At 50.1% G+C, this 26,341-nt stretch overlaps 1 protein-coding gene across 1 annotated transcript in view; it reads right to left on the bottom strand.

Moving 5' to 3' along the window:
* Nucleotides 1-26,341, bottom strand: part of UBE2A (ubiquitin conjugating enzyme E2 A) — a 253,198-nt gene that overhangs the window by 153,969 nt on the left and 72,888 nt on the right. The window lies entirely within an intron of this gene.

Here is a 26,341-nt window from a genome sequence, read left to right as displayed (position 1 = left end):
AAGTCTTGCTTCCGGACCTTTGCTCAATGAGAGTTTTTAGACCTCCTGTCCTCAGTTATATGAGGAGACATGTTTGCTCACGAACAGCAGCTGCATCTTGTGTTATGTCTAGGTACTAGTGTCTGACCAGAGAGATTTACAAGGAGTATTGTTGTTTGACCTTGTATATGGTGATCAGACTACATCACAGGAAAAGATCGGAACATGAAAACATATGCAGGTTCTATGTGAAAATACAATGTGGCACAAAAGCAAGTGTAGTCATATAGTAACATGTGTAAAAGAGAATGCGCCCTACAACGTGCACAACTAGGCTAACATAGGGAAAACTACAATAGGCCATGCAGGAAACACACAAGAGTATATTTAATGAACACCCAGCCAGTTCTTACTCGCCAACTCTGCTTCTCTAACTATTACAGCTGTATTTTACATTCAATCTCAAAATTCCAACACTGACCTTCTCCTTCTCGTGCTCACCTCATAAAACATGCCTCATCACGAGCTGTGCACGAGAGACCACACATCGTTATCCGTTTACAATATCTATTAAAGTCGCTATATTGATCTATACATACATCTTCATTATATTACTAAAGTGCACAGAATGATTCAGTCTCATACATTAACCTCAAGAAACTTTTTGATTAAAGTACAACAGTTGCAGGTCTACAAAATCCTTAAGATATTCTTTGTTCACATACTTTTCCAGTGTACCTGGAATGTTCCTTTGTATGAACTTCCATATTGGCCTACCTCCCCAATCTGAATTGGAGAATCTGTTTTCATTCATACTCTTGGGCACTTCTTCATTCTCCATAGGTTTCACAACTACAAGACTTGGATTCCACACCCTACCATCATCAGTTTTCACTGCATTTTTAAACACCTTTATGACTTTGTGTACTTTTGTGTATTTTGACCATGATGCACAACCCACTGTTTTTTTGTTTTTTTAAACCAAATCACCAACCAACACCTAATTTGATTTCTTTTGTTCATCAGACAGTTTTCCTCATTTCTTACTTTAGTTTCTCTGTTTATCAAATCCCCAACTGTCATGTTCTTCACACCTTTGTTCCACAGCATCCACCTGAGAAACAGTGTTTGGTGACCTCTCTTTAAATAATAAAAATCGAATTTTTCCTGTTGATGGGTGAGTAGTCATTCTATATGCAGTGATCCTATCCTGTAAGGCTTTCTTCCAAACCATTCCATTTGCTTTCACCAATTGTATACTGTCCTTGAGCATTTCATTAAACCTTTCAATGGCACCATTTGTTGCAGGATGATATACTGAACACTGTGTACTACCCCTCTATTTGTTTTTTAAACTCTCAAACTCTCTTGAACAAAACTGAGGATCATCAGACGACAACAACAAACTGGGAAAACCTTCCCTTCTAACCCTTTGGATGCTTATGACGGAATGGTTTCGTCATGAACACCAGTTCTCCTGTGCTCATGACAGAACCATTCCCTCATGAGTACAGTCAAGGAAAATCCCTCTGCTACAGACAGCAGAGGGATTTCCCTTTTTTTTTGCCTTGGAAGGTGGGGGAAGAGCGTCCCCAACCTCTCGAGGCCTGTTTGGGGTTTTCATTGCAATGATGATCGCGCGCTGTCGTCATTACAATGAAAACAAAACTGAAACTTAGTTTCAGTTTCACAGTTTGTGCTTGTGGGGCTATCTCAGCCCCCCAGAGCACCGAAACACATGGGAGACATGGGAAAGCTATCGTTGGAAAGGGGGAAACCCTTCCCTAGTGGATCCCTGCTTGGGGATCAGCCCAGGAGGGTGATCCCCAAGCAATGATCTACCCACTAGCACCAGGGAGGGGGAGAGGACCCTTGAGGAATGGCTTTTGCTTCCCCCATAGATTTTTGCCAGAGACCATCTTTCTGCCCCCCCCCCCAAGAGACAGACGCCCACTAGGCACCAGTGAGTTTTTTTTTTAAATACGTAGGGGTGGAGGCTGCCCAGAATGAGCATGCCAATGCCCCTACCCCAGAAAAAAAATTGTATAGTCTTTCCGCCCCCGGCCCCCCCCCCCCCCCCCAAGGCAGAAGGGTCCAATAGTACCTTATCTTCCCCCGGGTGGGGGAGGGGGGGCAGGAAGCCCACTAGGCACGGGGAATTTTTTTTTTTTCCAAAGTTCAGAATGGGCATGCCAGTGCCCCCACCCCCCAAGAAATTGCCACAGTCTTTATGCCCCCCCCAGGAGGCAGATAGGGGTATAAGCCCCTTATCTGTCTCCGAGGGGGGCAGAAAGCCCAATAGGCATCGGGGAATATTTGTTTTTTAAATTCAGGGTTGTGGGCTGCCCAGAATGGGCATGACAATGCCCCCACCACACCCCAGAAAATGGCAGTCTCTGCCCCCTCAGTAGACAGAGGGGGGCAGTACCTCATTTGTGTAGGTGCCCAATGCAGATTTTTTTTTTTTTTTTTTAAATGTAGCACTTAGAATTCGCAGTGCTATACCCTTAATCCCTGTGTTTTTGGCTCCTCCCAGTCACAGGCCCTTGCCCCAACCACACAAGTGAGGTATCATTTTACTCTGAGACTGAGGGGAACGCTGTAGGGTAGGACATTTGTGCCGGCACGGTGATTCCACACAAAAATAAGTGGAAAATGTGTTATTTTCAGCTAAATTTGAGTTTTGGAGGAGATTCTGGGTAGGAAAATGTTGGGGGATCCATGCAAACCATACCTCGCTGGACTCCCCCAGGTGTCTAGTCTTCAGAAATGTGTGGGTTTGGTTGTTTGCCGAGGTGGCCGCCGAGCCCGGAGCCAAATACCCAGGTGACCTTCTCTTGCTAAACCAGGTTGTTTTGTGATGGTTCATTTTGATGTCTCCACAATACGTTTTCGGCAGTTTCCTGTCACGGGCCCTAGGCCTACCCACACATACCATTTTTCTCGGGAGACTTTGGGGAATGCGGGGTGGGTGGAATTTTTGGGATCCATGCATATTCCAGAACTTTCCACCACAGAAATGTGAGGAAATTGCTATTTTTTTTTTTTAAACAAAGTTTGAGGTTTGCAAGGGATTCTGGGTAACAGAACCTGGTGAGAGCAAGAAAAAAAGTCACCCCATCCTGGATTCTCCTGGGTGTCTAGTTTTCAAAAATGTATAGGGGGCGTGGCCAAGATGGTGGAGTGGTAAGGTGCGTTCTATCGTGTCTCCTCTCCCACCGGATCAGAAATGGGTGATTGAACAGCACCTAGAGGGGGCCTAGCGGCAGAATTCCTTCCAGGAGGGACAGGCGAAGTAAGGAGTCTCCCCCGGACGAACAATCCCAGACCCGACGCAGCACTTCAAGACGGGAGAGCGATCCAACGGGGTGGAGAGGACGGGCCCGCGCGGCCCTTGTGAATCGGCACAGCGAGCCGGGAGGCTGCGAGTGAGTCTGAGTGGCGACCCCTGGGACGAGGAGGAGGAGGAGAGGAGACTCCCTGGGGTTAAACCCCACCCCCCCCAGTACCTTGAAGCATCGCAGAGGTCCTGGCCACATGCACGCGCGGCAGGATCGGCAGTGGTCGATTGATTGGGGGAGACCTGGAGGTCCCTGCCTGGTAGTGAAGGTTTTGATTTGTTCTGCATTCCGTCCATCTATTGTGTGTCTTTTGCTTTCTTGCCCTAAGTGCGCCAGGTATACCCAGACGTGGGTCCTAGGCTCACTGTGCCACTTGAATCAAGCTATCCTGGCTGAAGAGGGGTGAAACCCCGAAACCAGTCCTAGTATGCTCATTTCCGGTCCAGGGAGGACCTGGCTTGGCAGTTCGGGCTGGACTGTTCCCATGAGGCACAGGATCAAGACTGATTTGCATATGGCCAGGTCTAAACTGGGGTGGCATGGTGAGCAAAAGAATGATGGATTTAACCCAGATCTCTTGACTGGGGGAGAATGTTTTGATTTGTTCTGCATTCCGTCCTTCAATTGTGTGCCTTTTCCTGCCTGATTGGGGCGCAGCCACAGGTCTGTCTGGAGGGGTCCAGTAGAGCCGCTGCCCCTTTCCTCCACCGGTGCCCCCTGCCTTAGACTCCAAGGCAAGGCACGCAGTGGAGGCCTGCTGCATCGGCGGTTGGTGTGGATGTGGCACCCTCATCTTGCTCCTACTTTGGAGTATTAAAAGCGGCCCGCCACTCGGTTGCAGAAAGTGGGGGACCGCTTCAGAGCAGGCTAGCATGCTAAGCATGCTAGAGCAGCAAGAGCAGCAAGCGCAGCCGTCCTAGAGGGCTGCCGCAGAGTGTGGGACCCAGGCGCTGCGGAGATGGCCCGGTTCATCCGGGTGCCGTTTGTGGTTAACTGGGAGCGCCCCCGCTTGCTGGCTCTTGGGCGCCCAGCTGCCCCTCCTTCTCCAGAGGTAAGCCTCAGCACTGTGGTCTGCGAGTTACTGGGCAGGGAAGGAGGTCCAGATCCCCGATTCAGATTGAGAATCCCGACTGAGAACTGGGGAGGACCCCCTCCAGAGCAGCAGAGCGGAGACTGCAAAAAAACACAGTGAGTAAAGCTTTGTCAAGTAGGATCAGCTAGCTGCTGACGATGTGCCAAGACCTACAGGGGGCCCAGCTTGCGTAAGCTAGAGAGCGATTGCACTGTGACAAGCCGCGCCGGAGGGGCAGGTGCTGGAACTCCGGGACGCACTCCAGAGACAACGGAGTGGAGGGTGACTGGCCTGGCAGCGGAGTATCGCCCCTAGTAAGACTGCGCCGGGGCTGGGCCCGATCTGCAACACCTGTGGCCTCATCATACTTGCATGTTAAGCCACCAGTCTGGAAGCCAGGAGGGGTGGTGGAAAAAGCTCTTGGCCTAGCACAAAGCGGCCCTCCCCTTCAGACTTGGAAGCGTGAGAGCCAGGGTTACTACGGTCTCGCCCATTGCTGCTGAGCAAATCCTGCGGAGTGTACCTAAAGCAGACAAAGGGAGGGGAAATGGGCCACAGAGGTGGTTCCCAACCATGGCAGCAGGCAGATCGAAGAAGGACAGATTGTTCAAAGACATGCTCCTAAGAACACCCCAGTCCAAGAACCCATCCACCCAAGGGGATCTGACGGTGACTGGGGGGTGGGGGTGGGGAGGTGAGATGACGCAGAGGGACTAGTCAGTCGCTTCTTCTTGGAGTCCCTCTTCTTCTCCTTACGGGAGGACCTCTCCACCTAGAAGAGGGACCTATCCGCGGACAAGAGAGAAGTGCAGCGGGATATGGACTCCCTGGGAGAGAGGGTCAGTTCTTTGGAGAACCACGAGTCGAACACTGCGGAGGAGCTTGAGGGCCTCCAACAGGAGGTCATCCGCCTGCAAGCAAAATTTGGACCTTCAAGCGCACACAGAAGACCTGAAAAACAGGTCCCGCTGCAATAACATTCGCATACGTGGCATTGCAACTGGATTTGAGGACACCAATATTGAAGCTATGGTGGTGGACAGGTTTTGCAAGCTTCTCGGCGAGTCGGAGGGATTCTCTATTCGTCTAGACCGTACACACAGAGTGGGGCCCTAGAGGAGCCCCCCCAGCAGATATCCTAACCTGCGTCCACGACTACCGCTGAAGGAACGGATCTTGCGTGCAGCCAGAGACACTCCTACCTTCAAATAGAGAGATCAGAAACCCACTTTTTACCAGGATCTGGCGGTCTCAACCCTACTGAAAAGAAAAGCGTTTTGGGCACACCTACAATCCATTGGAGGGGCGCATTAGTGGGGTCATTCATTTAGACTGATTTTCTCGCACAATGGCGAACTTCGCCAACCCCGCTCGGTTGCAGAGGCCAGTAAGCTCCTGGGCATCGCGGATCCTACAGCGGAGGGAACACCGCCAAGTAAACCAACTAGGAACAGGAGAAGCGGCCACGGTTGGACTCAAATCAGGGTCACTCATAGTTCACTGAAACCAGACTCCGCACCATCACCAAAGGCAGTCTTGGAGTCCCTTACCGGGGGAACATCGGGGGATAAACATTCAGAATAACACAAGCTAACAAGCAAATATTGCACGCCCACCTCTGCTCAGATAATTCATGGGCGCCTGGTCCGTCCAGGGGAACGGAGAGACACTGGCCACGAGCACCCTTTCCAGCTACCTTTCCCCATCAGGAGCCGGGGTGCAGCCCTCGGATCACACACACTCCACGGTGTTGGACTTCTGTCCCTTGAGACTTTGTTGTTGGGGTTTCTCATTCTTCCTTTATTCATTCTCCTGGGTCATGGCCCTTTAATATCCTATCTATAGTAGTGGCCGTCTGCGATGAGAGAGCACCGGATCCATGGGGGGGGCTCTAGCTGGGAACAAACGGGGGACTATCAATTCGCACTGCAAGATCCTTTAAGACTGTACAGGCGCTATAGACGAGATTGAAATCCTCTCTCCGAATGTGAAGGGTCTAAATGGCCCGATTAAAAGGAGGGCTGTCTTGTCCTATCTAGAACACTCAGCAGCACAAATTTGCCTATTACAAGAAACTCCCCTCCTGACTAAAGATTCTCCTCGCACACTATCAAAACAGCAGGCGTAGCTATTTTCTTCTCACGCTATTTTAGGGGCAAAGGGGAGGCGAAGCGAGCAGAGATCAAGGGTACGTTTCTGTCTCTTACGATAGACGATCGTAACTATACCCTTGGCTCTATCTATGCGCCCAATGAGGGTCAGGAGGCAATCTTGAGACGAGCTGTGATGGACCTTGCTGCCTCTCCAGACCAATCGCTCCTACTGGGCGCTGACCTTAATTTAGTGTTCGACAATCGGTGAGATCGCTCTGCACACCGTCACGGGGCAACTGGGCCCCTCACACAAGCGGGCGGGAATGGCTGCAAGACCTGGGATTAGTAGATATATGGCGTTACATGCACCCAATGACCAAGACTATAACTTCTATTCGCACAAGCACAAAACACATGGTAGGATAGATTATTTTATTGGGTCGTGCTCCTTACTTTACCATACGCTAACCTCGGACATTGAGCCGCGTTCTCACTCTGATCATGTGGCACCGACTCTCTCGGTCAAACTCTTCCCCCTCTCCCGCCCCAATATGTCAATCGTTCAGACAGTGACTGCGTGATACTTTGCTGCAGCGCCCGGAGGTGATAAAACCCCTGGATAATGCCATAAAGGTATTCATTCCTTACATTAAACTACTCTCCAGACACCGCCATACACACATTATGGGAAACACAAAGTATGCACCAGAGGAGAACTGATAGCTATATCCGCAACGGACAACAAAATCAGGAAGGAAAAACAGAGGGACCTCACCAGTCAGGTACGAGAACTAGAACGTATCCATAAGCGGACGGGTGCCCCAAGAGTGTGGTGACAGCTGGAGAGAGCTGGCCAGCAGCTCGCGGGACTCAATTTAGACGGAGGGAGCATGCTGCACTCAGGTTGCGACACTCCTACGGGGTGGGGAGGAGGAGGAGGTGGGAGGAAGGGAGAATCGATGTGGGCGTCTCCTGGCCAACAAACTTCAGGTACAACGCCAGTCGATGGCAGTCCACACAGTATGTGATGAGGCTGGTAATGAGTTTACGGACGACAGCACCATCACTCGGGTGTTTAGGGACTTTTATGTTGAATTGTACGCCGCACAACAATTAACTGGACAAGACTCACTCTCTTATGTACAGGGAGCCAACCTCCCGAGGCTCACCCCAGACCAGGCGGCTAGCCTAGATTGCCCCATCCGAATTGAGGTGGTGATTTCGGCTATATCTCACCTCAAACTGCATAAATCACCGGGCCCGGATATTCTCACTAATATCTTCTACAAGACTTACTGTGTAACACTTGCCCCCATCCTCACTAGATTATATAACACAATAGGGGACACTGGGGTCCTCCCTCCCACAATGCTGGTTACCTCTATTGTAGTGACCCCAAAACCAGGAAAGATGTTAGGTTCTGTGCCTTCTACAGACCAATGTCACTCCTAAATGTTGATTTTAAGCTTCTCACAGGCATATTAGCAGCACGCTTAGGCCCGATGATGCGAGGGCTAATAGACCCGGACCAGTCCAGCTTTGTAGCCACCAGGCAATATAGTGATAACAGGAGGAGGGTACTCCACCTTCTAGACAAAGCGTAGTGCCAGGACACGGAACTGGTTATGGTATCGATCGGTGAATGTTAACGGGCGCTCCTCTGAGCCTTCTCAGATCTCCCGGGGGAACTAGGCAGGGGCACCAACTTTCCACGCTGTTTTTCGCGCTCTACATGGAGCTGATTGCCCAAAGAGTGCAAGAGAACCAACAGATTCATGGAATGCGGTTTGGGGCGACGCACATGCAATTAGCCTATACGCCGATGACGTGGTCGCCACATTAGAAGAACCTCAGAGATCCATCCCGGTCTTCTTTGAGGAGGTGGAGAGATTTGCAGCAGTATCTGGCTTCAAAATCAACGTGGCGAAATCTCAAGCTATGGGGTTCTCACTCCATCAGTCTACCAAGGAAGCTCTGGCATGCTCAATCCCGCTCCAGTGGGACACGAGATCTATTCCATATCTGGGGATCTGGAATACTAAATCCACCCATAACACAGCAGCCTTGAATTATAAACTGCTCCTGTCCCAGGTGGACAGGGAGTTGGGCAGATGGGGACCCTTTGGTTTTTCTTGGCTGGGCATTGTGGCAGTGGTTAAAATGAACTTCTTACCCAAAATCCTGTATATATTTTAAACTCCTTCCGTAGCGCCCCCCCACCCCAGGAATTCTTAAACAATTCGAGAAGGAGATATGCTCGTTCATCCGGGCTAATAAGAAGCCCCGAATGAGCAGGAAGCAAAGCAATAGACCACGTGGGGCGGGGGGATTGGGAGCCTCCAATTCGATACGCTACTTCCAGGCCACCCAGTTGCGCGTTGTTTAGGAATGGTCGCGCAGTGAGCCGGAGAAACACTGGCTCTTTATGGAGCGGACGCATGCAGGGCGGGCTCTAGGGGGGTCCCTTTTTAACGCAAATCCCAGTGTCCAGAAGACATATATAACTCGCCAAACATTAACACGACTTTGCGAGCATGGGTCTCCATGGCGGTTAAGTATACATTTAACCTCCTTTCCATCACCCCTACCCCCATAACTGTGAATGAGTAATTCTCCCTCAGACTGGATTGGAGGGTGTTCCATCACTGGGAGGCCCAGGGATGCTGTTCCATTGGGCATGTTTGACGCAGAGGGGACCCAAACACTTGCTGACCTCAAATCCGCATTTGCTTTGTCAGAGTCAGAGCGATACCTTTACCAGGCTCGACCAGAGGCCAGAGAAGGCTAACACCATACGAAAAGTGGCTTTACACAAAGACAGCCAATACACACCTTATCCCTGAACTCTATCATATGCTGCAGTCTCCCGAACAGGCAGCCTCCATGTCCTAGCAACTAAGGTGGGAGACTGAACTGGGCCGAACACTCTCGCAGGAAGAATGGGAGGATATCTATTATCGAGCACGCCATACAGCATGGAACATCTCTATCATCGCTCAGCCCCACGCTCTTCAACATCTACATGGCCCCCCCTCGCCACCATCGTCAGACAGCATGGGCTCAGCATTGTATCCTACGTCGACGACACCCAGCTCATCCTCTCATTCACGAAGACACCAGACTCTGTTTTCAGGGAGGAATAAAGAACGTTGCAGCCTGGATGAAAGACAGCTGTTTGAAGCTCAACTCAGAGAAGACCGAAGTCCTCATCCTCAAACCCTGCACATCCGCCTGGGACAACACCTGGTGGCCCTCTGCCCTCGGCAACACAGCCACCCCTGCTGACCACGCACGAAACCTGGGCAACATCCTCGACTCCACCCTCTTCATGAACCGCCGGATCAACGCCATCGCCGCCACCAGTTTCAACTGCCTACGCATTATCCGCAAGACCTTCAAATGGATCCCCCCCCCCCCCCGACTGCAGAAGGACCACCACCCACGCACTCAACCGGCAGACTCGACTACAGCAACGCCATATATGCCGGAATCAACAGAACCCTTCTACACAGACTCCAAACCATCCAGAACGCCGCAGCCAGACTCATCCTCTGGACTCCACGCCAAGAACACATGACCCAACACCTACAAGACCTCCACTGGCTCCCCGTGGAGAAGCGGGTCACCTTCAAGCTACTCACCCACGCCTACAAATCCCTCAACAACATCGGGCCCAAATACCTCAACAACAGAGTATCTTTCCACATACCCAAAAGGAACCTCCGCTCCACCAAACTCGCCCTGGCAGAGGTCCCACGCATCCGCAGAACCAGAAATAGGGGAAGAGCCTTCTCCTACATCGCGGCCAAGACCTGGAACGATTTCCTTGTGAACATCAGACGTGCCCCGACCCTGCACACGTTCAGGAAGGACCTCAAGACCTGGCTCTTCGACTGATCTGGAGCTGCCCTCCTCCCCCGCACAGCGCCTGGAGACCCTCACGGGTGAATAGCACGCTTTACAAACCCCGATTGTTTGCAACTGCAACCAAAATATCCAGCAATAGCTACCTTACCCCGCCCAGAATACACACATATAACCCTAACCGCCCCCAACGCTGCTGGAGACAATTACGGGGAGGAAGGCACTAACTCATTTACTATGGGGGTGTGCACACCTCTCAAGGATTCAGACGCACCACAGCTGGTTGGGAAGGTTATGAACTGTGCTGGGCATGGAACGCATCACACTCACACTACAAGAGGGGGGTGGGGCAGTTTACAGACTACCAGCGCCCCTTTCTATCCATACTTAGCACAGAGATGAGGAAACTAACCTGCCCCAGGTACTTGCAATTTTTGCGACTTGAGAATCTCACTCAAGACCCTGCCCTATCCATTGCTCTGGACCCAGAAGGGGAGTCACCAAAAACTGCCAGCTGGGGGGGGGAGGAGCTTTGAGCTCCCGGGACCCACGCGCCCTCCGTCGATTATCCTGTCTTAAATCCTGTTTTATATGCACGGCATCTTGCAGATGACTCATTGCTGGGGCGATTGATGCTGCCCGGGTCGCCCACCGGGAACCGGAGTTGTGCACGGCGGAAGATTGAGGCCTATCTCCAAGGGATGCCAGGGGCTGGCGTTGGCAGGATGCCCGGCCTCTAATTGAACAACAGCGGCCTGGCGAGGTGTGAACTGGCGGACGGAGCACGCCGTACTTTCACTTTCTCGCCCTTTGTTTGCCTTGGCCCGGGAGTGCCTTCTGATGCTTACTATCCCCTGGACGCCCTGCGCCCTACTCTGACTGGTTATTGCAGATCTGGCTTCTCCTGTTCCCTCTGACAGAGAGGGTCGTCTTTTTGCACCGGATTGCTCGGTGCCAGACATGTCGGGTAAAGCAGAGGGGGATAGGCTGAAACCCAAGGCTACCAGGCGGGGAGCCTATATTCAATCCAATAATATGGATCGCTATGCCCAGCAGAAGGGATCGCCTGGTGGATCGGGCCAGTCGCTGGACGTACAGAAGACTGCCTCATCCCCGACCTCGGAGCTCTCGTTGCAGGATGTCATGGGTGCGCTCGAGGGGATGCAGGCCTCGATTGGGAGACAGTTCGATGCCCTGGCGCACAAAGTGGATACCATCTTGGTGGATGTCAACCTGATCCGCGCGGATTTGGGCAAAACTAACGAGCGGGTTAAAACCCTTGACCTCAAGACCACAGGCCTCGCTGATGATGTCTCGGAACTTCAGACCGAAGTTCGTAAGCTGCGGGCCGAGAACGACCTCTCCGCCCGTAGGCTTGAGGACTTTGAGGGCTGGGCCAGGCGCAACAACGTGCGCATCATTGGGGTCCCGGAATCCTCGGACGAGATCTCCGCAGATCTGCTCGTGGAGGACTTGGTGCTTAACCATCTGAAGCCTAAGGGTCTTGGGAAGTTTTTTGCAGTCGAGCGGGCTCACAGAGTTCCTGGCGGGAGGCCCAGGGCGGGAGCCCCTCCGAGACCGATTGTCGCCCGGCTCTTTCACTTCCGAGATCGGGACGCTATCCTGCAAGCATCGCGGGTGACGGGCCCGGTCCCTTTTCAGAACGCATCAGTGAGCTTCTATCCTGACTTCACCCAGCTGGTGCAAAAGCAAAGGCAGAGTTTCCTGGGGGTGAAGAGACGTCTGCGGGAGAGGGACCTGAAATATGCCATGCTTTTCCCTGCCAGATTACATGTGGTGTATGAGGACCGGACTTTCTTCTTTGAGTCGCCTGCTATGGCCGGAGAATGGCTGGACGCTTTGCCCCGACGACGGACTGGCGAGGATGCTGCCACAGACGTGGAGGGTGGACGGGATGGGCAGGGTTGATGCCTTTGGAGCCGGACTGACTTGCTTTGTTTCCAGACAATGGCTTGAGCTGATTGCAGTAAATACGGAGGGTTGCGGGAGGAAGATGGGAGCTCTTTACTCCCTCAGGGTACTTTTTGTAGTTTTGGGTTCTGGTAGGGCGACAGGCACACTGCAAGTTGGGGGGGCTTTGTAAGCTGCAGCAGGGGTGCAGGGTGGGGGGGGGGGGGAGAACTGGGATTTTGGGGTTGTTGTTGTTGGGGGGTTTGTTTTTGCAAGGCGTAGTAATGGTTGTCAGGGTTGTTCACTGGTGGCTCTTCGGGTGTGGGGTGGGCCTCTGTGTGTGGGGATGGGGGGTAGGGGCTTAAATGTTATTAGCTGGAATGTTAATGGCTTGGGAGATCGTATTAAGCGGGGGATAGTCTTGCAGTTCTTGAAACGGTCTTTGCCGGATGTGGCCCTACTGCAGGAGACACACCTTATAGGTAATATTATTATTATTATTATTTTGGTTTTTATAGAGCGCGTAGTCACCCTTGAGTATCCCAGCGCTGAAACTTCAGACTCCTAAGGAGGGGGCAAAGAGAGGCTGCTGACGAGTCAAGGGAAGAGAAGAGTTTTGAGGGATTTTCTGAACCGTAGGAGGTTTGGTTCAGCTCTGAGATTCAGGGGGAGTGCGTTCCACTTTCTAGCTGTATTGACAGAGAAGCGGCGGCCACCTATACGGGCCTTCTTCACCCTGGGGACAGTGATGAGGTTTCCCTGTTCAGACCGGAGCGCTCTCGTAGGTCTGTATGGAGTGATCATATTATTCAGAATAGGGGGGCCGGCGTTGTGCAAAACCTTGTGGGTCAAGCAAAGGGCCTTAAAAGCGACTCTTTCCCTCACGGGGAGCCAATGAAGTTTCCTCAGAGCTGGTTTAGCTGAGGCTCTCGCTGGGGTGTTCGTGAGTATGCGCGCTGCGGCATTCTGCGCTTTTTGCAATATTTGGAAAGTGGCTTCCGGTGCTCCGAGGTAAATGGCATTGCTGTAGTCCAGTCTGGATAGAATTAAGCCTTGAATTAGCAGAAGACGGGACTGGGATGGTAGTAGCGGGAGCACCTTTCTACAGGATCTAAGTATGCCGTAGCAGATGCCAGCTGTTTTCCTAGCCTGAGTCCTGAAGGTGAGATCTGTCTCCAGCCATACTCCCAGACTCTTGACCTCCGTCTTGGGAGTAGGGGGTTCACCCATACAGGCGGGCCAGAGATTTGAGGGAAGGCTCCCAGTGTTGTGACCTAGGAGCAAGATTTCTGTTTTTGACCCGTTTAGTTTGAGGTCTGAGTCATTCATCCATTGATGGACGTTGGAGAGACAGTCTCGCAGATTGGCGGTCTCTAGCTTGGGGTGGGAAAGTGTCACCACCAGCTGAGTGTCGTCAGCATAGCTGACGATAGTGATACCGAATGGAGAGACCAGCTCCTCCAGTGGGGCCATATACACGTTGAAAAGCGTGGGGCTGAGTGAGGAGCCCTGAGGCACTCCACACCGGAGGGGGTTAGAGGGGGAGCGGCTTTCTCCTTCCCAGACTTGGAAGGAGCGTCGGGAGAGGAAGGACGCGAGCCATTTCAGCGCACTGTCTTTCACGCCGATGTTATCCAGGCGCTGGGCAAGGACCAGGTGGTTGACAGTGTCGAATGCCGCACTTAGGTCTAGGAGGACCACTGCCACTGATCCTCCGGTGTCGACAATTTCTCTTGCCCTCTCTACGGCAGCCAGAAGGGCGGTGTCAGTCCCCTGGCCTGGTCTAAAGCCTGTCTGGGAGTTTTTAAGAAGATGATTTGCTTCTAGGAAGTGGGATAGCTTTTTGTTAACAAGCTTCTCCGCGATTTTCCTATCCAGGGGAGGAGCGAGATGGGTCTGTAGTTGGATAGGTCCGCGGGGTCTAACGAAGGCTTCTTGAGTAGACCTTTGACGACCGCCTCTTTCCACTTTTGTGGAACTTCTCCTTGGATAAGCGAGGTGTTAATGAGGGTAGTAAGGTTAGCTGTGATGGTCTGAGTGATGTGTTTAGCGAACCGAACGGGGACTGAGTCACTGGGGGCGCCACTCTTGGTAGAAGCTAGGGTTACTGCAACTTCCTCCTCAGTGACTGGTCCGAATGACACTAAATGTGGTGTGTCTGGTTTATCCGGGGCGTTCCCTAACGCAGGGGATAAATCCTTTACTTTGTTTACTTGTTATGCTCTCAATAGAAAAGGTTACAAATTCATAGCTCACTCGGGATTCTCCTCCGGCTCCAGGGGTGTGGGCATCCTTGTTAGAGCTTCACTACCTTTCGAGGTGGACTCCACCATTGTTGATGATAGGGGGAGGTTTGTGGCGGTGGCGGGGAGGTGGGAGGGAAGAACGTTGGTTTTGGTCTCGGTTTATGTCCCTCCTGCCCTGCAGGCCTCCACGTTTGCAGATCTGGGCAGGGCCTTGTTGGACCTCCCGGAGGGTATGCTAGTGGTGGGGGGAGATTTTAATGCTGTCGGCTCGGGGTTGCTGGATAGGTACCCGCCCAGGGACACCGGGGGGGCTCAGAAGTGGCTTCCAGACTTTATAGACACACTCGGCTTGGTAGACTGCTGGAGGCTCCGGCACCCCACACAGAGCCAATATACCTTTCACTCCGGGGCGCATGGTAGTCTCTCTCGGATTGATTACCTGCTCACTCTGGCTGCGCACGCCTCATTGGTATCTGAGGCTAGGCATATGGCGCGGGGCATATCTGATCATTCGCCAGTGTGGGTCCGGCTGGATGTCGGCCGCGAGGGAGGGGGCAGGGTTGCTCCTGTTAACCCCTGGTACTTTCGTGATCCCAAGATGCGCAGTGCGCTGTTGAAGACAGTTGATCATTATTTTAAGGACAATCAGGGTTCCGTTGACTCGGCCGTGTCGTTGTGGGAAGCATTTAAGACCGTGTTGAGAGGAGAGGCCCTCTCCTTGGTGGTGGCCGCCAAGCGACGGAGAGATGGCGAGGTTATGCAGGTTGAGGATGAGATTGCGGCTTTAGAGGTGGCCCTGGAGGGGGAGGTTACAGCGGCCTCACTGCATGATCTGAGCTTGAAGCAAGCGGAATATAAGGACCTGGTGACGAATGCCGCCAAGACCCTCAGTAGGGAACAGCAGGGTCGCTTGTACGATGTCGGCGATAAGGCCGGGAAACTCCTAGCTTGGCTGGACAAAAAAGAACGTGTTAATAGAGTGGTGCCTGAGCTGACGAGAGAAGGGGGAGAGGTGGTTGTTGATCCCGAGGGTATAGTACAGTGTTTTTCGGATTATTTCCGTATGGTTTACGCCTCAGTTTCGGATAGGCCGACTGAGGATTCGCGTGACCTCCTGCGTGACATCGCTCTGCCCTGCCTTTCTGATGTAGATAGAGATGACCTCGATGGAGATATAACGGTTGATGAGGTGGCGGGTGCTATCCGCGCGCTGAACTCGGGCAAGGCCTCAGGCCCGAATGGTTTGCCGATTGATTTGTATAAGCTGTTCCCGGATAGGGTTGCCCCTCACCTGCGCGCCATGTTCGTGGAGGCGCGGGGGAGTGGGTCCCTCCCGTTGGACCAGCGACTGGCGACGATTGTTGCGATACATAAGGATGGTAAACCCCGGGACAAATGTGCCTCCTATCGGCCAATATCACTCCTTAATGCTGAGCCGAAAATTCTGGCTAAAATTCTGGCGGGCCGCTTGGTCAGGGTGCTTGGAGACTTGATTCACCCGGATCAATCGGGTTTTATCCCGCACCGTAACACTGCGTTAAACCTTAGGCGTCTTCATGGAGTGATTGCCAGGGCGAGCACGCTGCGAGAACCAGCTATTGTGGCGTCTCTTGATGCCACGATGGCTTTTGATACGGTGGAATGGGCATATCTGTGGGCTGTGCTTGCCAAGTTCGGCTTTGGCCCTGGTTTTGTGAGCTGGGTGAGGTTGCTTTATGAGGCTCCCCTTGCGAGTGTTGTGGTAAACGGGCGGGCGTCCACTCCGTTCCAGCTTGGGAGGGGCACCCGGCAGGGTTGCCCCCTGTCGCCTTTGTTGTTCGCCCTCGAGCCGCTGGCGGCGTGGATACGCTGGCACCCGGATATACGTGGACTTAGATGGTCGCCCGAGCACGAGGACCGTATTTCGCTCTATGCCGATGACATCCTGTTATATCTCGCCTCGCCTAAGAACTCGCTTATAGTGGTTTGTGACGTTCTGACATCTTTTGGTAGGAACTCGGGTCTCGTCATCAATTGGAGTAAATCATATCTGTATGTTTTGAGCGCCGATGTTCCGCCTGTCCCGCGAACTTGTTCGATCCAGATCGCCCAGCAGGGCTTCGTGTACCTGGGGATTTTTATCTCCACTGATTCCACTTTGCGGTATGAGCGGAACCTGCTCCCTCCCCTGGCGCGTTTGCGGCGGGATGTTGCGGGCTGGCGGAGGATGCCGCTCTCCCTCGTCGGGCGCGCCGCCTTGTTCAAAATGATGTCTCTTCCCCGGTTCCTCTACGCCTTGCAGAATACTCTTGATTGGGTACCGGCCAGTTACTTTCGGGAGGTCGAAAGCCTCCAATGATCGTTGCTGTGGGATGGGCGGCCGCGCATAGCGATTGCTAAGTTGACGCTTCCGTGGTACGACGGGGGTATTGCGCTTCCAGACATTCGACGCTATTACTGGGCCACCCAGTTGAGCGCGATTAATCATGGTTTCTATGGTCCGGCTCTAAGCCCCGGCTACGCCATGGACCGATGGTTGTTGCGCGGCGGTAATTATCACAGAGCGTTGTACTCGTGGTCGCTGGACTCGTCCCTCACAGGGCCCACGGGGGTGGCGGTGCGGGTGTGGAAGTTGGCGACTGACTCGCTGGGCTGGAAGGATAGGCTCACCCTTGCTACCCCGTTGTTTGAATCTGAAAAATTGGGGAAGCTTTGGCATACGAAAGGTTTTGAGAAATGGGACCTGATCGGTATCTCCAGGGTTGGAGATTTGCTGATTAAGGGGAGGGTGAAGTCCTTTGAAGAGCTGCAGAAGGAGTATGAGTTGGGGAAATCCGAGTTCTTCCGCTATGTTCAGGTGCGTCATGCCCTGCGGTCAGTCCTCGTAGAAGGTGAGAAGGTGCCTGAGTCCTCTCCATTGGAGGACCGGATCCTCGATGGCCATATGCCAGAGAGTACGATCTCTCTCATCTATAAGAAACTGATCAATGTTCGGGCGGACTTGCTATTGGGGCTGCGGGACCAGTGGACTAGGGACGGACTTGAGCTGGATGACGAGGACTGGCAGTCTGCGGTTTCCTCTCCTAAGGAGGTCGCGATCCCATCGCGTCTGAGGCTGGTGCAGCTCAAAATACTCCACAGAGTCTATGTTACGGGGCCAAGGCTGGTTCATATGGGATTTTCTGAGGAGGGCTTATGTAGGAGGGGCTGTGGTATGGTGGGTACCTTCATGCATATCATTTGGGAATGTGGCGTCATCATGGAATTTTGGAGGAGAGTCTATGCGGTAATGGGGGAGGTGACGGGCATTGCTATGCAGCCGGAGGCGCGGTGTTGTCTCCTGAATGTTTGGGGGCCTACTGATCACGATGAGGCACAGACCCTGTGGGTGACTCTGGGTAACATGGTGGCTAAGCGAGACATCGCGCGCCTGTGGGGATCTGCGGGACCCCCCCCATTGACTGCGTGGAAGGAAAACATGGATTGGAGTATGCTCAGGGAAAAGACGGTATACTGCGCTAGAGGGCGCCCTCGGAAGTGGCATGCCATTTGGGGGCGGTGGAACCAATATAGGGGGGGCATATGTCTTGCCCCTGATCTGGATCCCCCCGAGGAACAGCTCTCTCCTTAGCATTTTTTCCAGCTCTGTATATATATCTGATGGTTAATTGACTTCTTGGGCCTCTGCTTTTCCCCCCTTTTTCCTCTTATCACAGCACAGTGACTGATAGACGAGGGGGGTCCGGTCTCCCCTGAGGGGCAATCACCAGTGGTATTCAGTGTTTTTCGCCTTGCTTGGGTTTGGTGTGTGTTTATGTTTATGTAAAATAGAACCTTTTTGCTTCTCCTTTTATGCACTGTGGACGCTTCTTTGTTCTGCTCTCCTGAAGCTGCCGAACCTCCGGGTTGTCGGCTGAATAGCTGTGATCCTGTTTTTGAAGAATAAAGGTTTTTAAAAAAAAAAAAAAACTGCCAGCTGAACTCCTGGGACAGGGGGGCCGAGGCGAGCGAAAGGAGAGAGTGGAGACATGTGATAGATTAGAACCCAGGAGAACTTTTTTCCCTTTCATTTTCTTTTTGGTCTTTATTTTGTACGTTGGGTGGGTGGGAGGGCAGGAGTTGAGTTCCTACAGTAAATTTCATTTGGTACCCTGTTCAATGTCATGCACTGACCCATTGCTATTTCCGCGGTGGTATCTATGACATGGTTTATAAAATTCAAATTAAAACTATTTGAACCCAAAAATGTATAGGTTGGATAGGTTTGCCTAGGTGCAGGCAGAGCTAGGGTTCAAAATCTACAGCTAGGCACTTGCAAAAAAAGGGTCAGTTTGCACTGTGAAAATGTGGTGTGTCCACGTTGAGTTTTGGGCTGTTTCCTGTCGCGGGCACAAGGCCTACCCACACAAGTGGGGTACCATTCTTCTCGGAAGACTTTGAGGAATGCGGGGTGCATGGAATTTTGTGGATCCATGCAGATTTAAGAACTTTCCACCACAGAAATGTGAGGAAAATGTGTTTTTGTTGTTTTTTTTTGTTTTACACAAAGTTTAAGGTTTGCAAGGGATTCTGGTTAACAGAACCTGGAGAGAGCCTGACAAGTTACCCCAACCTGCTTTACCCTGGGTGTCTAGTTTTAAAAAATGTATAGGTTTGCTAGGTTTCCCTAGGTGCCGACAGAGCTAGGGTTCAAAATCTACAGCTAGGCACTTTGCAAAAAAGGGTCAGTTTTCACTGTAAAAATAAATTGTGTCCACATTGCGTTTTGGGCTGTTTCCTGTCGCGGGCACTAGGCCTACCCACACAAGTGAGGTACCATTTTTATCGTGCGACTTATGTAACACAGAATTGTAGAGCAACTGTTATTACCTATTGACTTTCAATGCATTTCTGCCTTCCAAATGAAAGAATGTGTAAAAAAATAAGTCACTTTGAAAAATGTCCTATAATCCTCATGCTAGTATGAGTACTCTCAATTTCAGAAATGTGCAAATAGATACTGTTTCTAAACTCTCTATTTTTTTTCCATTTTCAGAAAAACATAGGTGTCTTTCATCCCGATTTTTCACTATACATGTTCCCAAATTAATTGCTATATACCTGGTACATAATAAAAAGCCAGTTATTGGCTCTGGGTTTAATCGGGTTCTTGGTGAACCTGCAAGTCCTATATATCCCCACAACCAGAAAGGTCCAGCGGATGTAACAGTATATTGCTTTCAAACATCTGTCATAATTAGCAGAAGTTACAGGTGAAAACTTTGGCAAAAATGGCTGGTTCTCAACTAATTTTCAATTTTTCCTATTTTCGACTGTCAGTTTCAATAAAGAAGCCTTGAAGGATCTACACAAATGACCCCGCGCTGAATGCAGAATTTGGTCTACTTTTCTAAAATGTATAGCTTTCCAGGATCCATTACTGCTTTCATACCCATTTCTACCATTAACTGGAAGAAGGTTGAAAGCACAAAAAATAGCAAAAATAGGCTATGTCCTAGTAAAATGCCAAAACTGTGTAAAACATTTTGGTTTTCGGTCATAAGTCTGTCAGTCAATGAATGCTGGGAAAATTATAATTTAAGCCCCACAAACCCTTTGTTGATGTCATTTGCAGGGGAAAAAACAGATGCTTTCATTTGCAGCAATCTTTTCCAATTTTTCCCAAAAAAATAAAAATAATTTAGCTGTATTTTGGCTAATTTCTAGGTCCCCTCCAGAGGAATCCATGTACCTTAATCTTCCCGACAGCCCCCAGCGCCTTGACACCTTTGGGTAATTGTTCGCGCTTTACAAATACTGGACATTTACATCTACATCAACTATATTAACTTTTTAAGAAAAGTGCCAGATTGATATCACAAAGTTCTTAATATAGTCCAAGGCATTGTACACATTGTTTCTCCCTGGCACCCAAGGACCATCTATAGAGGATTATATGGTTCCTTAAAGTACAGCTCTGTCATTCCTTCGCCTCCAGTTTATTTTAAAGCATTTTCCCTGTTAGCACATTTTAGATTTCATTTAGTGGGTTACACCCCTACATGCAAATGAAATAATACAGGCAACCTTAAAGTTGGGCACAGAATGGAAAGAGAAGGGGAAAAAAAGAATGACCTATTAAGGAGGCTAATGAGTAAAGTTCCAACTGCCAGCTGAAGATAAAGATAAAACTATTTTTCACCAAAAGTGGTTGAATTTCAAGATTAACTACTGACATGGCTGATTTAAGACTTGCAAAACTGACGCAAATAGTTGAAGTGCACAATTGAGGAAATGGATTGGGAGACTCTGTACACTATCAGCTGCCTTAACAATTAATCATCTCCTGGCTGACTGAATAGTAGGCAGTTTATATTTCTGTGTATCTCATGTTGCATCTTTTAATGGTCTTTGGGCACCACAACAGATTAAAGGGCAATCACTGTTATGATGGTATGATTCTCCTGTGGCCATAAAAGAGAATGTTTCTTAACTGAATGTTTAACTGCTGAATGTTATTTATGGGTATATTTTTAATAATGAGGTTTTTATGGCTTTCCAGGCTCAGTTTTATATTATACCATTACGAAACCTTAACTGTCCTGCTCATTACTTCATTCAACAAGACAATAATATACACAGAGATGCAATGATGACCGTGTTATAAGACTCCCGATAGGAAAAATATACTTTTGTTTACACCATGAATAAAAAGAACATAGAAAGTGGGACAGTATTCAGGAAAGAAGATTTAAAAAAAACTCAGTTATAGCAATCTGTGGCCAAAATACAGTCAACAATTTGGCCACAAGCAAATAAATAGCACCATTGCACATTTACAGTGATTAATTTAACAAAATCAGTGTCAAGGTCAAGGCGTGACCGTTAAAGAATGTTACCAGCTTGAGGTAGCTTGCTTGTACGTGCAAATTTGGAGCAGCGCTGTAAGAGAATAAGAGACCAATTTTACAGTGTAGTAGTGATAAAATACGTGAAGAATTGGGCTCAAAGATGAACCACCTCTTGATGAAGGGATGATCAAAGTAGCAAAAAGAGTGGAACCCATAGAAGGAATGGAGTATTATAAAGAAAGTAAAAGAAAAGGAGAAAAAAGTAAGTTTTGATGAGTACGATTGAGCAGAAAACGGTGGAAAACGGTCTGCAAATAGGTTTTTGGATGAATGTTTCAGATGAGGCAGGTCAGGTTACAAGGTGAATTCCAAAACCTGCCCAACCTTGCATGTGATTTGTAATGCAAAGTGTTGTATTAGTAAAGTTGCTAAAAGTTTGGCACCAAGGGAGGTGAAGGAAATAACACAAGAAGTTATTTTTCAAGTTGAGATATAAAAAGGAAAAGAAAAAAAAAAAGTCACCCAAGTGAGTTGTTTCAAATCAATGAGACCATGATTTGCATGTGGTTGGATTCATGTTCAATTGTATCAAAGTCTGTATTTGAGGGAACATTTGAGAGAAGAGCAGAGTTAAACAGCATGGATATTAACACAGATGGTTATGGAGGGCTCCCAATAGAAATGTTGGGATATTTTGTGGCGCAGTGGAAACTAGAGGTTTGCACACTCAACCGTTGGAAGAGTGTATGTGTCGGTCAAAAGATCAATTGATAGGTTGGCCACACGAACAACTGGGTGTTAAACTGGATCCAAATGCTGATCCACAAGTGCAGCGCCAATCAGTCTCTCAGTATAATGATGAATATGAACAGGAGTACAGCAAGTTGTTTGAGGATGCTTTCGGTCGTTTGGTGGTATACAAGCATCACATAAAACTAAAGAAATGTGCTGTACATGTGATGGCTAAAGTAAGGCTTATGCCAATGTGTTTGCAAGATAGTGTTGATATAGAGTTGAAAGAGTTAGAAAAGAAGGGAGTGATTGAAACTGTGGAAGCCATGGAGTGGTTGATTCCTATAGTCATTGCCAAGAAAGCCAGTCGAGCCATTAGGTTATGTGTGGATCTGAGAGTGTTAAAATCAGAAAGTTGTGGTAGATAAATTTCCTGTACCAAATGTAGATGAATTTATTAGGACACTAAAAGGAGCTAAATAATTTACAACCCTAGATCTTGCCTCAGCATATCAAATTGAGTTCGATGAAGAATCACAAGATCCAACGGCCTTCATAACGCCTTTTGGCACCTTTAAGTTTAAATGGATGCCTTACAGACTCTGTTTTCCATAGCGTGATGGATAAAGTGTTGCAGGGTGTAGAAGGGGTGCGATGTTACCAGGATGATTTATTGATATTTGGAAAGGATAAAAAAAAATAAAAAAAAATAAAAAAAAAGAAGAGTTCATTTAGTACTTGATAGGTTGATCTAGCAAGATTGACATTAAGAGACAAATGTAGGTTTGGGATCTCAGAAGTAAACTATCTTGGGCACAAAATATCTAGTTCAGGTGCGTCACCTAAAAAAGGCTTAGTGGACACTATTCTCGATTTGAAGCCACCAAGAAGTAAGGAGGAATTAGTTTCCTTTACAGGAGTGGTGGGATATTTTGGAAAATGTATAAGAGGTTTTGCTGAGAAATCAGCCTCCTTTAGACAGACTTTGTGTGGCCTGAAGTTTGTGCATTAGAATTTGAACCCTTAAAGAGAGGTTTAGAAAAGGCAGCTAATCTGCAAGACACGCTTCTAGACACGGTTTCAACCCTGGTAACACTACACTCCAACCTATGTGTTCTGGGTGACCTCAACATTTGGTTGGACAAAGCCAATATGCCTCATCCAAAAACAATCATCACTGGCCTAGACACACAAACTACATCAAATGGTCGACAAACCCACACACAACGCTGGACACATCCTAGATGTGATTTTAGCTAATACAGACCTAGTTATCTTTCAAACTATGTAACGCCGGTCACGTGGTCAGACCACCATTTGCTTGCTTTCCAACATAAAAGAACACTAAGCGACGCACATAAAACCTACTTCCGTGCATCCACTTATCGACCGTGGAATAAACGAAATTTCGAACACTTAGAAACACAACTAACATCCAGTACAGATATAGAAACAAATTCTGTTAAACTAGGAGTTGCTACAGTAAGACTGATATCCGGATACCACTAGAAACCACACAGCAGAACAAAAGAAAACAAGCACCTTGGAGAAATACAGAGATAAAAGACATAAAACAACAAATTAGAAAGCTGCAATGTGCCTGGCTCCAAACAAACGCCAATCAAGACAAACTTCGACCTATAGAAAATTAACATATTCTACAAGTCCGCTATCAAAAAAGTGAAGAAAAGATACTATTCAGACAGAATTCAAAATGCTGAATGTACAAATAAAAAATTCTATAAAATACTCAATGATTTTCGTAAACCAAATTGTCTAGAAGGAGCTCATCAAGTTACTCAAGATTTCACAAAATGGCAAATCATTACACAGCCAAAGCAGACACGCTGGACACATTTAAAACAAGGACAAAGCACCAGCGCTGACCCCTTTACAAATCAACAATCCAAGAATACTCTAACCCAGCTTCTCTGTTCCTTCTAACATTTCACACAATCAATTTACGGACCTGGTCAAAGCAAGCAGGCCTGCCACCAGCACTTCTGACCAGTGTCCACAGCAAACCTTCAAGACAATTCTTCTAACAATCTATGCTGCCACTCCAGTAAAAAGAATCAACAACTCCCTAACTACCAGAATATTTCCTGAAGAACTCAAAAAGTCATACATACACCCATTACTGAAGTAAACAAAACTTGGATCCGCTGAACCCTGACAACTACAGACCGATTACAAATGGACCTTTCCTAGGTAAACAGAAAGTGCAGCTTCGCCCAGATGCTGCCGTTCATTGAAGATAATGCCATACTTTCAGACTTCCAAACGGGATTCCGTCCAGGAAGAGGCACAGAATCTGCACTCCTTGCCATCTGGGATGACCTAAAGAACACAGTTGACTGCAACGAGGTTGCTGCGCTACTTCTCTTGGACCTCTCGGCTGTCTTTGACATGGTTGACCATGAAACTCTGATGCAAAATCTCTACGAAGCCGGCATAGAGGGGACTGCACTAAACTGGATGGCACCCTACCTGCGCAACAAAATTAATGTAATCCATACCCCACCTTTCTCGTCCAAACCGTACTCCACGAAAGCAGGGGAACCTCAAGGCTCTATCATCTCGACCATGCTTTTCAACATCCACATGAAGTCATTATCTGCACTGATCAATTGATTTCACCTCACGTGCTGCAACTATGCAGATGACACAAATACTCCTTCAACTGGAATGCCACAAATACATTGCAAAGTCGCCAATTTTCAGTTGTCTCAGAGACGAGAATCAATAGAGGACGTGGAGCCATCTCAAATTGAATGCTTCCAAAACGGAAATACTAATGTGTGGCAATTAGAAACATTATAACCTGCTAGCCGCCTGGCCTGATGATTTGAAAACACCACCTAAAGTATCATAGGAAGTAAGAATCCTCAAAATGACCATGGACGGGCGTGGCTTAGCGAGCCAGCATGGCGGACGTCTTTTAGATAGGCTCCGTCCAGCCCTGCATTGATCCTCCATTCATCCTGCTCCTCTGTCTGTAAAATCCCTTGCTTGTGGTGCCTGGAGGTGGCGCGGCGACACCCGCCGATGGTGAGCTGGGGTTCGCAGCTGTATTCTACGGCCGCGGCGGGGCCGGCTCGACACTGAGGCCTGTGGGAGGTGCAGAAGCCGCGGTCTCGAGTGTAACTCGACCGGCGAACTCCGGAGCGGCTGCTGAGAGGGCGGCCCCCCGCTGGTGTCACGAGGTGAGGTGCCTGGCAGGCGAGAGCTCCTGTGGGGCGGTCTCCCCCCCCCCCCCCCCCCCATAGATCGGCGGTTGATCGGACCGCGTGGCGGGGAGTTGGGGCCCAGAGAGGGGTTTACTGTGGCGGCGCTATCCTGATCGCCCTGGAGGAGAAGGTCCAGGGATCCTGGTCTGGCTTGGCGGCAAGAGGTGGTTCACCCGGCCGGGGGCTCAGCTGCCTTGGACGAACCTGAGCCGGGCCCGGTGCGGGGCTCCTGGGATGAAGAGGCAGACGCACACATCGTGGCCAGTGAGAGGGCCTCTGTTCCTCCACGTGGGGCCTCCGGTGGCTTCTGGTCTTTGAGGTGGAGCGCTCCTGATATCGGCAGCCAACTCAGGCTGCGGGGGTGATCCGGGTGACGTGGGGGGGGGGTGGAGGCATCCCCCTCGGGGCCAGAGCGTGCTCGACAGTGCTTTAATACCTGCCCCCCCCCCATCCTCTCCAGCTCTGTGTGGGGTTCAGCCGTACTATTGGACCGCGTGGGGGTACGGTGAGGCGACTGCTCTGTGGAGACTTTGGGGTCGGCGGGCGGCCCGGGGGTGTATCGTGCCCGTCCCTGGGGCCCTGTGGGGGTGCCATTGAGGTTCCAGGCCCGTGAGATCCTGCGATATTGGGCCTGGGTGGGGCCCAGTGCGACGCCTTAGTGGAGCACGCATCGCCTGAGGGGTTTGCGGCAGGGCGCCGACGGTCGCCCGCTGGATTGCATGGAGCGGTGCCACGTGGCACACAAGGTCTGGTGACACGCAGAGGGGGTGCCTAGACGGCCGCTTCGGCAGGGAGATCGCTCTGCGCGGACCTTCGCTAGCCAGAGGGGTCGCCCCCGGTGTCGCCCACGAGACCCCACCGGAGTGTGCGGAGATAGAACCTGCCTGTTGGGAGTAGGATCACCGTCATACACCTGGCTTAACATGACGAGGGACAAACATGGTGGGGGGCCCTCCAAGCAAAGCACGCTGGACAAGTTTGCTGGTCCTGGGGGCCCGGCAGTGGTGGCCGGTGGATCACAGGTCACTGTCCCAGACAATGCTGCCCTCATGGCGGCAATCACT

The sequence above is a fragment of the Triturus cristatus genome, chromosome 5_2 (genome assembly GCF_964204655.1).
Source record: "Triturus cristatus chromosome 5_2, aTriCri1.1, whole genome shotgun sequence".
NCBI classification, from domain to species: domain Eukaryota; kingdom Metazoa; phylum Chordata; class Amphibia; order Caudata; family Salamandridae; genus Triturus; species Triturus cristatus.
The sequence above is the reverse complement of the archived record's forward strand: the minus strand, read 5'-3'. Positions and strand labels throughout refer to the sequence as shown.